At 43.2% G+C, this 7,587-nt stretch overlaps 1 pseudogene; it reads left to right on the top strand.

The window, feature by feature from the left end:
* Positions 1-1,508: 1,508 nt before the first annotated feature.
* Positions 1,509-2,619, top strand: LOC112100826 (annotated as a pseudogene).
* Positions 2,620-7,587: the final 4,968 nt, after the last annotated feature.

Here is a 7,587-nt window from a genome sequence, read left to right as displayed (position 1 = left end):
CCAAGGGTTTCACTCAATTGGAGGGAGTTGACTACCAAGATACTTTTTCTGCGACAGCAAAAATAATTTATGTTCGTTGCTTGTTGGCGTTAGCTGCTGCCTGTGGCTGGTCTCTTCATCAACTCGACGTCAATAATGCATTTCTTCATGGTAACCTCCAAGAAGAAATCTACATGTCTCTGCCGCTAGGGCTTTGGCGACAAGGGGAAGAACACTTGGTTTGTTGCCTCCACAAGTCATTATATAGGTTAAAACATGCCTCTTGTCAATGGTTTGCTAAATTCTCCGAGGCCATACGTTCAGCTGGATTTGTACAATCAAAAGCTGACTACTCTCTGTTCACCAGGAAGCAAGGCAAGTCCTCTACTTCCCTTTTGATATATGTTGACGACATTTTAATCACTGGCAATGATCTTGTGAGTATAATCGATATCAAAAAATTCTTGCATAATCAATTTCACCTTAAAGATCTATGAGACTTGAAGGATTTCCTTGCTATTGAGATTTCTGCATTTAGGAAGGGCATTTTTATTTCTCAGAGAAAGTATGCATTGGAAATTATTAAGGATGCAGGGTTATTAGGGGCAGCTCCCATTGATACTCCCATGGAACGTGGCTGGCTTAAAGTTGTTTGATAAATGTGAGCCACTCAAAGACCCATGGCGATATAGGTGATTAGTTGGAAGATTACTATATCTCACAGTTTCGAGGCCCGATATTACGTACGATGTCCATATATTGAGCATATTTATGCACCAACCCCGGAAGGATCATTGGGAGGGAGCCTTACGGGTTGTGCGCTATTTAAAATATATTCCTGACCAAGGCCTCTTCTTCTCATCAATTAGTGATCTTCGGTTGCGAGCATACTATGACTCGGATTGGGCATGATGCCCCATTACAAGAAGATCTACTACGGGGTATTGTGTGTTCTTGGGCCCTTCATTGATTTCGTGGAGATCGAAGCACTAGAAAACTGTCTCTCTTTCCTCAGCCGAAGCAGAGTATAGTGCAATGATTGGAGCTTGTTGTGCATTGACATGGCTTCGTTACTTACTTAGAGATTTATGGATTTTACATCAAGAGGCTGCATTGATATATTGTGACAATAAGGCTGCATTACATATAGCAGCTGATCCAGTTTTTCATGAACGTACAAGGCACATAGAGATGGATTGTCATTATATAAGAGACAAGATACAAGAAGGTTGTGTGATAACGAGATTTGTAAGTTCCGCAAATCAGCTCGCTGATGTGTTGACCAAAGCTTTGGGAAAATAAGTTTTCATGCCCATGGTTCGCAAGTTGGGAGTGCTGGACATTCACTCTCCAACTTGAGGGGGAGTATTAGAAAGTAGAATCCATTTATTCATTATATTGAGCTGTAAATATATCTTTCTATATGCATTCCTAAATTACAGTAGACTTTGATTGCATAGCTTAATTATAGGGATCCTACCATGTATAGCAAGTCAGTCATATGTGTATATATACTCAATCAAATATCAATGAAAATTATTTTGTCCATTCTACTTTTCTCTCATACTTTACATGACAAGCAGTGGCGATTTGACTATCAAGCACTTCCCACAGACCTCATTAGCAGGAAGGTCACCAAATTTTCAATGAATAATAAACGAAAACGTATTCTCTTGAAACTAGGAATAATATTTTTTTTGGGGTTCAGATATGCCAGAACTGTTCTACAATGGAGCACTATTGATGACAATACAATCATAGAAATAAATATTAAATCTGCAATTACTATTATGATTTGATGATCATCATTAGTGCCATACGGTGGAGCAGCTCAATCATAGCTGCTGCCTTATTTTTTTTTAATATATTTCTCGGTCACCTAGGGGAATGGTTGTTAAAGATCCAAGTGCTCCACACGGCTTAAGGTTAACAATTGAAGACTACCCTTTCGTAATGACCGTCTCGAACTCTAAGACGCCTTAAATAGTTGGGTAGCTGATTATGTGAATCACTATTATCCTGATGACAACCTTGTAAAGTCTGATGAAGATCTTTAATCATAGTGTGCTGAAATTTGAACTGTCGGACACGTTGACGAAAAGGATGAACCTTGGCGGCCTATCCTAAAAACCCCTCAGGATTTAATTAAAATCATCACATCCATCGTTTGGGTAACATCAGGTCACCACGCAACTATTAAATTTGGCCAGTATACATTTGGAGGCTATTTCCTCAACAGGCCCGCTATTGCGAGAAGAAAACTGCCTAGCGTAAATAGAGGTGAAAACTGGGAATTATTCCTTAAAAAAACCCGAAGTTGCACTTTTACAATGTTTCCCTTTCAAGATTCAAGCTACTAAAGTTATGGTTGTCCTAGACACATTGTCGAGTCATTCGCCTGGTGATAAGTATTTGGGGAATCAAATGGAGGCAGCGTGAGATGATGATCCAATTATAAAGGCTGCATTTGGAAGGTTTAGTGGCTAGTTGAAACTTCTTGGAGGGTTAATCGATAAAAGAAATGCAAATAAGGAATTAAATAATAGAACTGGAGCTGGAATGGTGCCATATGAGCTCTTGAAACCATTTTCGGATCCTGGCTTGCTAGGAAAAGGGGATCTGTACAGCATCTCCATCTGAAGTGAGGAAAGCTTATTGCTGTAAGTCATCGAAAAACTTAAATAAATAAGATTCCATGTATGTGTAATTTTTTAATTTTATTTCGTTGGTTGCGCACTTTGGGAAGTAAGTGCGTAATGTTGCGGACCGCCCAAATTGTTAGCCCAAGTGCTCACAATTTCAGGCCAAGAGCTCAAGATAAAGTCGAGAGTACTAGCTTAGCCCGATTCCAGAAATTTCAAGCAAACTCTAGCACACTCAAGCTTGTATATATATCTAGAATTATCTACACATTTTTAGCACATGTAAATATCTAGATAGGCAACTTGGTAGAATTCTCTAGAACCCTAGAGCTTGGCAAACCTCCCCTATAAATAGGGCATGGCCTTAGACATTTGAGCATCAAGCTTTGAGCAAACAACTCAAACACTCTTGTAAGCTCTCTTGTAATCTTTCTTGCGATTAATACAATTTCTCTCTTTCGGCTCTATTGCTCTCCTCTCTCTAGCTCTTTGAAAACCTATAGGCTTAGCTCGTCGAGAAGCTCAAAGGCTTACTTAGTAACTTTCGGCAAGAGTTGTCTAAGTGTTGCATGGGTTCGTTGCGCAAAACATTCATCCCGTGACAATTGGTATCAGAGCTAAGGTTTGCACCTACGCAAGTTAGCTCACGAGCAATGGCCAACCCTCCAAACCCAACATAAGAGAGTGTTGTTGGTGTGCAAGCCCTATCGGATCTAAACTTCAGTCGCAAGGAAGGACGCGCCCAAGGCAAGACCCGCGACAAGTCCAAGGCCCCATTCGTTGATGCCTTGGAGTCTCGCATGGCTACGCTCGAAACAATTATGTCTGTCGCTTAGGACACCCTTGATGGATTGGAGGAAATGGTGGACGGTCTCAAGGGAGAATACGCCGAATTCACGGTGGCAACGAAGACCTTCATCCAAGACCAAGCAAACACCTTCTGAAGGGAGTTTTGAGCCTTTCGTGAAGAGTTGCTGAAACTCCGCAATTTCATCCAAGAGGAACTGTGGGCTGTCCAAGCGGAAGTTGAGGAATTCCGCTCATATTGGGCATGACATAAGCGCACACTCTCAGTTAGCCTCACTTCCGCAAGTACGAGTAATGCGTGATGCATCGACATGTCAAAACCTGACATCTATGATGGCACACACAATGCCACTGGCATGGACAACTTCCTCTTCAGGCTAGATCAATACTTTGATGTCATTAGTGTACAAGATGAGGCATTACAAGTGGGCACAACACCACCTATCTTCGAGACGTTGCACAATTATGGTGGCTTTGGAAGCATCGTGAGATTGGCAAAGGCATTTACACCATCAATACTTGGGCTAACTTTAAGCAAGAACTCCAAAAGCAATTTGCCCTAAGTAATGCGAAAAAGGATGTACGAGCGCGTTTACATCATCTTAAACAAACTGGTAGTGTTCGTGACTACATCAATGAGTTCACTACCCTTATGCTCGAGATAAGCGACATGTCCGACAAGGACTCCCTCTTTTACTTCCAAGACAACCTCAAGGATTGTGCCAAGATAAAGCTTGATAGGCGGATGTTCAAACACTTGATGACGCCATTGCCATCGCGAAGTTGCTCACCGAATACTCCACCTAATCTAAAGACAAAAAGTCTAACCAAGGCAAAGGTAGGGGAGAGAGTAGTAAAGATAAGGGCAACAACTGCAAAGATTGGGGGCAAAAAAAGCCTCATAGCAACAAGAACGGACAAGGCAAATCGAAGGGCAAAAAAGAGCCACTAAAGCCTCGAAGCCCATATTTCATATTCAATGGCCCTCATTAGGTACATAACTGTTCGGAAAAGAAGTTGCTCAACACTCTTGCGACCCAAATTAAGAGCAACCTCATTATGTCCGCAGAAGAACCCCAACTTAGCATGGATTCTCTCCAACGCCTTGGTGTACTCAATCGCCAAAAACCTGCACTCACCATGAAATGGCTCATGTACGTGAATGCAAAAATAAACGACCAGTTCGTTCGTGCACTGCTAGACACAGGAGCAATGCACAACTTCGTATCCGTAGATGAGGCCAAGTGCTTAGGCTTCGCGATGGCGATGGCGTCATCAAGGAAGGAAGCACGATGAATGTGGTGAACTCACCTGCCAAGCCCATTGCGGGTATTGTACAAGGCATACACACAACCCTCGGTACGTGGAGCGGAAAGCTTGACTTCTCTATCGTGCCCATAGATGACTTCAAGATGGTCTTCGGCATTGAATTTTTCGATCAAGTCTATGCATTCCCGCTACCCGCTACGAACTCCCTAAGCATCCTCGACGGGAGTAAAGCATGCATGGTTCCCACAGAACGTGGCAGGTTCGAGGAGAAGACACTCTCGGCCATGCAATTTAAAAAGGCTTTCAAGAAGGACTCAAGCTTCTTGGTCTCCATTCAGGAACTAAACGAGGAAAGAGATTGCGGAAACTCGCCAAGCCAAGTCCCTCCGCGAATACAAGCCGTCCTCAACGAGTTCAAGGATGTGATGCCTCCCGAACTTCCGAAGAAGCTACTACCTCGACGAGAGGTATATCATGCGATTGAGTTAGAACAAGGCATGAAGCCACCAGCCTTGACGCCCTACCGCATGGCGCCACCCGAACTTGAAGAGTTACGAAGACAACTTAAATACTTACTGGACGTAGGCTATATTTGCCCCTCTAAGGCCCCATTCGGTGCACTGGTCCTTTTCCAAAAGAAAAATGATAAATCGTTGCGGATGTACATCGACTATAAAGCGCTCAACAAGATCACTATCAAGAACAAGTACCAAATTCCCTTGATAGTAGATCTATTCAACCAACTTAACAAAGCGTAGTACTTACCTGCACCCCGGATACTACCAAGTTTGCATTGGCAGGGGAACACAGCATGCACAACAAGGTATGAGTCTTTCGAATTCCTTATTATGCCATTTGGTTTCAACAATGCACCCACTACTTTTTGCACACTGATGAACAAAGTACTCTAACCATTCCTCGACCGTTTTGTAGTCGTGTACTTGGACGACATTATGGCGTATAACACCACGCTCGAGGAGCATGCCCAACATTTGCGACAAGTCCTCCAAGTACTTCGAGACAACAACTCTTCCTCAAAATGGTGAAGTGTTCATTTGCTCAACAAGAGGTAGAGTTCCTTGACCACAAGATTGCGGGCGGAAAACTTATGATGGAAAATGCCAAGGTGAGTGCCATCTTCGAATGAGAGCCTCCCTTGAAAGTGCCCTTGCTCCTCTCACTCCTTGGATTGGTAAACTACTACCGACGCTTCATTAAAGGCTACTCAGGCAAAGTGGCATCCTTGACAGATTTACTCAAGAAAAATCGAACGTGGCATTGGTCCAAAGAGTGCCAACGCGCATTCGAGGAGTTATAAAAGGCAATTTCCTAAGAACCTATCCTCGCTCTTCCGGACTACTCCAAGCCCTTCGAAGTCTAAACAAATGCCTTGGATTTTGCCATAGGTAGAGTCCTCATGCAAGAAGGTCATCCCATAGCGTTCGAGAGTCGAAAGCTAAATGAAACGGAATGCCGCTACACGGTGAAAAAGAAGGAAAAGACTGCAATCATACATTGCTTGCAAGTGTGGCGACATTACTTGCTTGGCTCACACTTCACAATCATGATGGATAACGTAGCGACACGCTACTTTCAAACTCAAAAGAAGTTGAGCCCCAAGCAAGCTCGGTGGCAAGATTTTCCTGTAGAATTCGACTATCGGCTCGAGTATAAACTGGGCAAAACCAATGTCGTTGCGGATGCTCTAAGCCAAAAGGTCGAATTGGCAACACTTAGCATGAGCCAGTTGAATTATGATCTTGTCTCACACATCAAGGAATGCCTCCAACAAAACCCTCTAACGAAAGACTTATTGGGGAATGTGCTCGAAGGCAAGACAAAGCGATTTTGACAAGAAGAAGGTATCATCCTCACCAAGAGAGATAGACTGTTCATGTCAAGGTAAGGAAATTTGCAGAAAGAAGTTATCAAATAGTGCCACTACTCCAAGTGGGTTGGTCACCTAAGCATCGAGCGCACCACCGCACTAGTTCAAGCCTCATATTTTTTACCACACATGAGAGACGACATCGAGGCATACGCGCAAACTTGTCTTGTATGCCAACAAGACAAAGTGGATCATCAACTCTCAGCGGGATTATTGGAGTCGCTACCACTCGCAACAAGGCAATCAGAAAGTATCACCATGGACTTCATCACGTCATTGCCCTAAATTCGAAAGATGCGGCAACATCATGGTCATTGTCAACCGTTAAAGCAAGTACACAACTTTCATTGCCGTACCAACCGATTGCAAAGTAGGTAAATTGGCCCGCCTCTTTGTCAAGCACATAATGAAACTTTGGGAAGTTCCGAAGAGCATTGTGAACGACTAAGACCCTCGGTTCACTGGCCGTTTTTGGACAGAGCTCTTTAAGATATTAGGGACCAACCTCAAGTTCTCGATAAGCTTCTACCCATAAACGGATGAGCAGACCCAAAGCATCAATGCCCTCCTCGAGATGTACTTAAGGCACTATGTAAGCGTTCATCATTCGGATTGAGCGAAGTTACTCGATATTGCCCATTTTTCTTATAACTTATAGTGAAGTGAGTCCATTCGAAATCATCGTGGGATTCCAGCTCATGACCCCCAACGCCATAGCCTCTACTTATAGAGGAAAAAGCCTCGTGGCACACAAGCTTGCTTGCGAATTGTATGAGGAAACGGAAATCATACGAGCTTACCTTGACAAAGTAGCGATGAAGATAAAAAAGTGTGCGGATACAAAGACACGTCATGTTGAGTACAAGAAAGGTGATCAAGTCATGATCAAGCTCTTACCCCAACAATTCAAGACATTGCAGAAAGTTCACTAGGGGTTAATGAGGCGTTACGAAAGACCTTTCTGACTTGAGCGATGTGTGGGCAACGACTCATATTAACTCC

Source organism: Citrus clementina, unplaced genomic scaffold (genome assembly GCF_000493195.1).
Source record: "Citrus clementina cultivar Clemenules unplaced genomic scaffold, Citrus_clementina_v1.0 scaffold_2, whole genome shotgun sequence".
Lineage (NCBI taxonomy): Eukaryota > Viridiplantae > Streptophyta > Magnoliopsida > Sapindales > Rutaceae > Citrus > Citrus x clementina.
Note: the sequence above shows the minus strand (reverse complement) of the source record. Positions and strands in the feature narration are given on the sequence as shown.